This window comes from Theropithecus gelada, chromosome 3, assembly GCF_003255815.1.
Source record: "Theropithecus gelada isolate Dixy chromosome 3, Tgel_1.0, whole genome shotgun sequence".
In the NCBI taxonomy this organism is placed as follows: Eukaryota; Metazoa; Chordata; class Mammalia; order Primates; family Cercopithecidae; genus Theropithecus; species Theropithecus gelada.
In genome coordinates, this window is record NC_037670.1 from 103,289,323 (window position 1) to 103,299,061 (window position 9,739).

Here is a 9,739-nt window from a genome sequence, read left to right on the forward strand (position 1 = left end):
TGATGAGCATTTTTTCATGTATCTGTTGGCTGCATAAATGTTGTCTTTTGAGAAGTGTCTGTTCATATCCTTTGCCCACTTTCTGATGGGGTTGTTTGGGTTTTTTTTCTTGTAAATTTAAGCTCTTTGTAGGTTCTGGATATTAGCCCTTTATCAGATGGGCAGATTGCAAAATTTTTCCCCATTCTGTAGGTTGTCTGTTCACTTTCATGATAGTTTCTTTTGCTGTACAGAAGCTCTTTAGTTTAATTAGATACCATTTGTCAATTTTGGCTTTTGTTGCCATTGCTTTTGATGTTTTAGTCATGAAGTCTTTGCCCATGTCTATGTCCTGAATGGTATTGCCTAGGTTTTCTTCTAGGGTTTTTCTGGTTTTAGGTGTTACATTTAAGTCTTTAATGCATCTTGAATTAATTTTTGTATAAGGTGTAAGGAAGGGATTCAGTTTCAGCTTTCTACATATGGCTAGCCAGTTTTCCCAACACCACTTATTAACTAGAGAATCCTTCCCCATTTCTTGTTTTTGTCATATTTGTCAAAGATCAGATGGTTTTAGATGTGTGGTGTTATTTCTGAGACCTCCGTTTTGTTCCATTGGTCTATATATCTGTTTTGGTACCAGTACCATGCTGTTTTGGTTACTGTAGCCTTGTTTGAAGTCAGGTGTCATGATGCCTCCAGCTTTGTTCTTTTTGTTTAGGATTGTCTTGGCTATGCAGGCTGTTTTTTGGTTCCATATGAACTTTAAAAAGTTTTTTCCAATTCTGTGAAGAAAGTCATTGGTAGCTTGATGGGGATGGCATTGAATCTATAAATTGCCTTGCGCAGTATAGCCATTTTCACAATATCGATTCATCCTATCCATGAGCATGGAATGTTCTTCTATTTGTTTATGTCCTCCTTTATATATTAATTATTTTCATTATTCCGTCTCAAAAAAAAATATGTAGGAGATATGGGGTCAAGCACCAGGAAATCCCCCAAACAGAAACTATTGAAAGTGAATGTATCTAGGGAGTGGGAACTGGAGTAGGAAATGAGGGCACATGACTTACATTTAGCATAAACCTTCTTAAAGGTTGTCCTTTTGTCATTTTGATAAAACATATTTTAAAAGAAAGTGTATGTAGCAAGAGAATGTGAGCATTTGGACAAGAGTTTTAGTATTATTCTTGAGTAACAGAGTAAAAATATATTCCTTTTAATTCTGTAGCTAAGAAATCCACCCATTTCCCCAATTCATTCATGAGTTTTTCTTTGGTTACCATAAATTAAAATAGAATCTTGTACTAATTATGTTATATACTATTGTGCTTTCCAGTAAATACTGGGTGCCATAGAATATTTCCAAGCTAGAAATTCCCCTGTCTGGGATTTTGAGCCCAGATCTTCTCACCTGGCCTCTTTTCTTCCTCATCTCCATATTAAGCACTCTTCATCATCCTTATTTGAAGCAACTCATATTTTGATAATCCAATATTAATTGACACTAGGTGTTTATCACACTTTCTTTTGTGTGGATTCTTTGCCAGGTGGCATTCCACCGCTGCTGCAATTCCAAACACTTTGAGATGAGATCTTAAAGGACCCAACATCAATAGTCTTTTAATGTAATGGTTTTGCCAAAAGGTTTTGAAACCTGTTAAAAGTGAAAAATGTTCTTAAATTTCATTAATTACCTGAGTTTAATTTAGCAACTTATTCAAAGAATGATGCCCAGATCATACTCCAGAAGGGGAGTATAAATTATTGACAGATCACAGAATATCACTATGTACACATATATACTTTGTAACTTCCTGGTTACTAATTATACTTTATTTAAAAACAGTGAAACAGTGTTTGACATTTATTGCTGATGACAATATACAAAAATAGCAATTATGCACATTAATGGGCATAATTTTTTGTTAATTATATTTAATTATAACACTATGCCCTGCTTTTCTGCACTCAGTCTTGTTTTCTTTCTTTATTTTTTTACTTGACATGATTGTTTATTTGTGTAACATGCTCTGTTCCTGAATTTCAAAATTGTGGTCAGTGGTCATTTGATTTTAACTTTTAAAAAAAAAATTTAACCAAGAAAGAGATAGAATAAAGGGAATAACAAATTTAGTGACTATCGTTGTCGTGTTTGAATGTTTTCCTGACAATGCAAACCTTATCAGTCAAAACTCAAGTATACCCAAGTAGATTCTTCATTTCACATGGTTTACCTACATATGGTACCATTGCAGGACATTAGATTTTAGATGTGGGCAATGGGCCAGATCATGAAGACCTTTCTGTGACATAATAGTCATTTGGAAAGTGTAAATAGGTATACGAGCTGTAAGACTGAAGGCCCAGGATTTATGAATGTATGAGTTTACCAGTGCTATCATAACAAAGTATTACACACTGGGTGGCTTAAATAAAACAACAGAAATGTATTCTCTTACAGTTCTAGGGACTTGAAGTCCAGAATTAAGGTGTCAGCAGGGCCATGCTGTCTATGATGGCTTCAGAGGAGGATCCTTCCTCATTTCTCTCTAACTTTGGATGGTGGCTGTTATCCCTGTTGATCCTTGGCTTGCAGTTATACTACTACTATCCCTGCTTCTATCCTGAGACAGCATTCTCCCTGTGTGTCTGTGTATCCCTTCTCCTCTGATAAGAACTCCAGTCACATTGGATTAGGGTATACTTTAATCCAGCATGATACTTTCATTTGATTACATCTGCAAATACTCTATTCCCAAATAACATTACATTCATAGGTATGCGGTTTAAGACTTCAACTCATTTTTTTTCAGGGACATACTTCAATCCTTAACACTTAGAAAATCATTCCCATAATTAAAGAAAGAAACGATGAGCCAGCCATGGAAGTGGCTGATGATATTGTTACGAATGAATTTGAGAAATATTTATGTGACAGAATTATCAGGAATTAGTAACATATTAAATGAGATCAATTTTTTCATCAAATTTTTACCAAGATAGCAGGATGCATGCAATAAGGTTATTAACTAAGAATGGCAGTACAGGAAGAGCAGATGATTTGAGATTGAAAATAACAATAAAAATGAAGTTTTACTCATAACAAATTGAATTAGCAGTATTCTGTCTGCTCATGGGGCCAATTTGTTAAGATATGTTGAGAAGAAAAAATTTTTAACACATACAGTTCTATATCAGTCACAGATATATTGGGACCATCTCAGATTTCAGATTTCCTTGGCCTCCTCTACTTCCTCAATGGGTTGAGATTCCACAACTGGGGCCAGTCAACCCTGAGAGTGTTGGGCCTTCCTTTTAGCTCACTGTCATTAAACTGGGGTGACTAGCTGTATATGCAGAGTTTATGGCTTCATTTACTACAATGGAATAAAGTGTCACATCATAGAAAATGTTATCTGCTATTGCTGAGAGGCAGAAAGGAACGTGATGACATCATCCAGAAGTACAGAACTCATTACCTATGGGGTGAACCTCCACCACTGAGAAAAAAGAAAAGGGAATCAGGGAGATAAATTATTTTTCTCTTCTTTCCTTGTTGATTACTGTCTCAAGTCTTGATTTCCTCCTACAGCCTCTTAATAGAACTTCCCATGTGTTGAGTAGGAATTCAGCTTGATGAGCGACCCGCTGTGTTTCTTCATGGAATGAAAGGGGCAAAAGTATGAGAAGGAAGATCAGTTAAAAAACAGTTGAGCCAGCTGCCGTGGCTCATGCCTATAATCCCAGCACTTTGGGAGGTCGAGGCAAGCGGATTACTTGAGGTCAGGAGTTTGAGACCAGCCTAGCCAACATGGTAAAACTCCATCTCTACCAAAATACAAAATTTAACTGGGCATGGTGGTGTGAGCCTGTAATCCCAGCTACTAGAGAGGCTGAGGCAGGAGAATTGCTTTAGCCTGGGAGGCAGAGGTTGCAGTGGGCCAAGATCGTGCCACAACACTCTAGCCTGGGTGACAGAGTGAGACTCTGTCTCCAAAAATTTAAAAAAAAACGAGTAAATAAATAAAATAAACAGTTGAAATAGTCCAGGTGATAGATGATAAGAGCTTGGGATAGAAGGGTGGCAGTGAAAAGAAACTGTGAGAAAGGGGTAGATATGGGATATGTGTTACAGGTAGAGCTGAAAACTTCGTTTTAATGGATTAGATGTTCAAGTTACAGGAAACGATGGCTTGAACAGCTGGGTGGTTACTGGATGCTAAATTCTGACATAGATTAGGATGTAATAAAGCAACTTTCTTTTTGTGTTTATTAATTTCCTATGTTAAAAACTACCACTAATTTTGTAGCTCAAACAACACACATTTATGAATCCACAGATTCTGTAAGTCAGGAGTCTTACAGACTGCTTAACTAGGACCTCTGCAACACTGCAATCAAAGTCCTGGCTGGACTGCATTCTCATTTGGAAACTTTACTCGGAAAGAATCAATTTCCAAGCTTAATCAGATTGTTGACAGAATGTATTTCCTTGCGGCTGTGAGAGTAAGGACCATTGCTTCCTGCCTTCTGCTGCAGATCATGTGAGCTCCTAGAGATCTCCTAAAGTTACCAGAGGCTGCTTGTCATTCTTAGAATAATCTGCAGTTCCTGGCTATGGAGGATTTCCCAACATGATTGCTAACTTCAGCAATCCAGCAGAGAGAATATCTAGAGTAATTCTGTTAAGATAAGAAGGATAAAGAAACACATCCAGTTATCTTTGCCATATTACTTTTGTTAGAAGTAAGCCACAGGTCCTGTATACACTCAAAACTTGAACATCAGGAGATGGAGAATTTGGGGGATCGCCTTAGTGTCTGTCAACCACATTGTATATTAAACTCTTAAAACTAAACCATCAAATTGAATACATGCATTTTGAAAACAGTAGCAATGTCAAGACTGAAAATTTAAAAATATTCCAAATTAACCTCTTTATTTTTTTCTAGAAGTAATTGAGGCATAAAGTACTTATTTTCACAAATTCTAGCTACTAGTTAGCACCAGCACGTGGTTTCAAATTAACTTTTCTTAACTTCTAGCTCAGGAGGCTATGACCTTTAGAAAATTGCCTTTCAAGACCACAAAAGTACACTGATGTACAAAAATATTGGTATTCAACATCACTAATACTTTCCTACAGATAGCACGTTTTCAATGGCATGAAATAAGAGCAGAATGTAAAACAGTTTCTAAAATGTCGCCCAGTTATATTGCAAGGTAGCTGAATTTTAATTCTTAATTATTGTCAGCTAATTTTCCCACATCTTAAATTCTTTTTTTTTTTTTTTGAGACAGAGTCTTGCTCTGTCGCCCAGGCTGGAGTGCAGTGGCGCCATCTCTGCTCACTGCAAGCTCCGCCTCCCGGGTTCACACCATTTTCCTGCCTCAGCCTCCCGAGTAGCTGGGACTACAGGCGCCTGTCAGCACACGCGGCTAATTTTTTGTATTTTTAGTAGAGACGGGGTTTCACCATGTTAGCCAAGATGGTCTCCATCTCCTGACCTCGTGATCCACCTGCCTTGACCTCCCAAAGTGCTGGAATTACAGGTGTGAGTCAACGAATGTTACCTTTACTTTCCTCATTTCTTGGAGATGGCCAGAAGAGAACCACACAGATTGTGTTGCACGATAGTGCTTGAAGAACACCTAGAGAGAAATGGCCTACACAGTAGAGGAATTGATGAGAACATTACCCTATCTGGGATGGAGATACCTTCAGGAAAGAAGTTTAAGAGAACTACATGTGGGCCAGAGAGTGAAGCAGGACAGAGAGATGTCTGCTCTCTGATGCTAGCTTGGCTATTGTTGTCATACTCTTGCATCTAGGAGCTTTGCTTAATATAAATTTGAAAATAATTAATAGATATTTAAAGAATCAAGCACTTGACATTTTTTAAAATAATAAACTCTCAAATATTTTAAACATTATAACCTTAGTAGGGGGAGACATTAGTTTTATTTGTCAGTGATGTTCAGAAATCATTTGAGAAAGAGAGGTATGCTAATTTAACCCGATTCAGGAAACTCAGTTAACTGGTTTATTGCATATATCTACACATGAGTTGATTTGAGTTTGGATAAGTTTGGTAGTGGCAAAAATGAAGATACAAGAATGAACACAACTTATATTTTACAGAATAACTGAGAAAACTTATGACAAAGTAAAAGAGATAAATGAAATATTAAATAAAATATGAGTCTAAGGATTTGATTCTCTTGGTTAAATTATTGGGGCTGTCATTCACAGGGTAAGTTTATATATGTCTGATAGATATTCTATATTATTTATATTTTCTTTTATATGCTATCTGCCATCTTTGACTATTCTTATGATAACAAAACATGTAAAGAGTCTTTATAAGGAGTGACTTGATATATAAAAGGCTTATATTTGGTTCTTCTAGACACAGCAGAAAGTATATGTGGGTAAAAATTGGTTGAAGCTGATACAGCCTTCACTGTATCTATACATGTTTTATCTCTGTTTTTTCTGTTGCTAAAATAAAATTACCATGGGAACCGAAATTCTGTACCACAGTTCTAAAGCACAGTCTGTGAGAATAAACTTTGTAAAAAAGAAAACCAAATCATCTCTGTGCTACAGATTATTTCAATATTTTGGTGCAAATATTAAAAATGAGTATTTTTTCCTCAAGCAAATGCATGGTGGATGATGATTTTCTATTTTCTGTATGAACAAAATGAAACCAATTATATATCACGAAACTTGATGTTAGAGTACATATATCTTATTCAGAGTTTTATTCAGTTTAGTTTATAATTCATATAGTTACTGTTTTATGTGTTTGAACATACTGCACTATGAGTGGCATGGGGTAAAATGAGAGTTGGTAGTAACTTAATCCTGAAAGCATAGAAAACTTCAGACATGTTGATTACGTGTTTAGGTATAATAAAACTTCCATATGTCAGGAACATTGACAGCATTATAGTGTCTTTGATTACTTTTTAAATATTTTAGATAGATAATTGTAACTTTTAATATGCTTCAGGTGAATTAAACTGTCTTATCTAGAATAAATACACAAAGGATTGGGAGTTAGCTTTGTTTCTAAACAGAACAAATCCAGAGAAATTCTATGAATTAGTACCTCTATTTTCCACATTTAACAGAAGAATGACCTGGGGGACAGAAAGATTAAATTACTTATCCAAGATTGAAGAGATTGGGAGTTGTAAAGCTGGAATCTGAGCCTTGGTCATCTGGCTTCAGAGCCTTTGACTGTAATCACTAGAGAATATATAACCACTTTAATCCTGATCTAGTCTCGAGATTCTGTAATACATAGTTAACAAAAATAGGAGTGCATAGATGTATCATTGCTGTGGTTTAAATGGAGTGAAAATATCTTCCATTTATACCCTAAATCAAATTCTAGGACTAACTCTTAGGAGCTGTTTGACTTTCAGAAAATTGTTTAATGCCTCTGGGACTTTTCCAAATCTACAACACATGGATAGAAAGACAACTTGCAGTCAGCTACTTCAATGTTAAAATGTGATTTTTAAAAAAATGTAAAAAGATTTAGTATTCATTTACTTTAAGAATATTGAGAATTGAAAGTTGCTATTTACCCAGCCTATGAAAAGATTCAGGTATCCAAAAGCAGATGTTGCCCTTTTAAGACCTAATGCAGTTACGGTAATGTAGTCCTTAAGTAAACTTAAGGTAAGTCCACTCTACCTTGGCAATATCTCAGTCCCAATCCTTCCCCTATCAAAAACTTACCTGTTGTGAGATATTTGTTGTGAGATATTTGTCAAGATGGCTGACTTCAGACTCCAGACACCACTTCTCCTCATAAAAAGAACCAAAGTTACAGCTGAATAATCATAACTTGAGTGAACGCCAAGGGGAGAGTACTGGAACCTAGCAGGAAACTCACAGAAAAAAGCCAGGGCACAGAAAAGGAAAGAAACGAGAAGCTGGCAGGGATTAGCTAGGAACCCCAAGGGACTTGGTATTCTGTTGAAAAGGTATGTCAGAGTGTTGTTGGCTCCCCTCGCTTCTGCGGCACACCACTGGTATCCCACCTGTTGGAGAGCGCCTCTGTTCTTGCAAACCCAAACACTGGTGTGGGCAGTGATTTGGAGACTTCTTGATGGCATTACCAGATTGCCTGCATGAGCCAGGTCACGTGCACTCCCCCTAGACCCAAGCTGTGTGGTAGGTGCCATACTTGGAGCACAGCCTTTGAGGAACTCTGTCTTGCCCAGGGAACCTCATCCCTTGTCTCCTCAAATCACTGGAGCCCCAGAATATTCCCCAGGACCAGCTTGGATTGCAGCAACGACACAGGCCTTGCTGGACCCAAGGGAGCTGCAGGCTTCCCAGTGGTTTATTCTTTGGGGAATAGTGTGCTGCCCCTAAGGGAAGGAAGAGTGTAGTGCAGAAAGGGAGCACCCCTTGAACAACAAAAACAAAAAGGGGTATGCATGCTTTCTTATGGTTAAGAGCACCTCACTTATAGGCTGAGAGTGACGACAGCACTTCTAGTAGAGACACAGGTGCTATGCTCAGCTCCGCAAGGTAGAAGTATGATTCCATCTCAGTGGCCAGACAGCCCCAGACTTGGGCACAGAATTGGATAGGAAGATTTCTCCTTCCTGCTTACCCAGAGCAGTGGACCCAGTTATGGCTACCCTCAGGACACTGGTGCGGGTGCACCAGAGGATGGCCATTCTAGGGTTATTAGGGGCATCTGCATACCCACTGGCAGTGTGCCCACTGGAGCCAACTTGCACAAAAGACTCCCCCTACACAGAGCAGCAGGGTTCCTGCAGCAGAGAGCAGGAGAGTAACAAAGCTGTGTCTTTTGAGCTGAGGGAGAAGTTTCCACAACAGAGACATTTTGGTGGTGAGCCACAGAGCAGGCATCATTCATGGTTCTTGGCTACATTGCAGCTTTGAGATAGAGTGTGATATCTGCCTGATCTGATTGTCCCAAGCACCAGGACAGTGGTGTGACAGGACAGTGGATCACATCCCTGCCTACCTCGGCCATGGACTAGAAAAACTCACTTTTCCAGTGCAGAGACCTCAGCAAATTTCACCAGAAGCTCCTGCCACCACCTCTGTCTGGGTTGGTGGTTGTGCTCACCATTGTGATACCCAATGGCAGACTTGGCAGTTCAACTCTACCCACTTTGTCACCCCCTCAAGGGCTGAGCAGGGAGCTCAAGTCACTCAAGTTCATTCCATGGACCAACCTGTTGCCTGCAGCAATAGAGTTTCTTGAAGTAAACAATGATCAAGCAATAACCCCTCTTGCGTGGAGCTTGAACTACACTAGAGTGAATAAAACTCTGTTTTAGTCTGTAAAATATTTTGTTTTACACCATCCTGGTGATGATGATATCCCTTAGCATTTTCTTGTCTGGAAAGATTTTTTTCCCCTTTGCTTATGAAGCTTAGTTTGGCTGGCTATGAAATTCTGAGTTGAGGCCGGGCGCGGTGGCTCAAGCCTATAATCCCAGCACTTTGGGAGGCCAAGACAGGCGGATCATGAGGTCAGGAGATCGAGACCATCCTGGCTAACACAGTGAAACCCTGTCTCTACTAAAAATACAAAAAATTAGCCGGGCGTGGTGGCGGCGCCTGTAGTCCCAGCTACTCGGGAGGCTGAGGCAGGAGAATGGCGGGAACCCGGGAGGCGGAGCTTGCAGTGAGCAGAGATCACGCCACTGCACTCCAGCCTGGGCGACAGAGCGAGACTCCGCCTCAAAA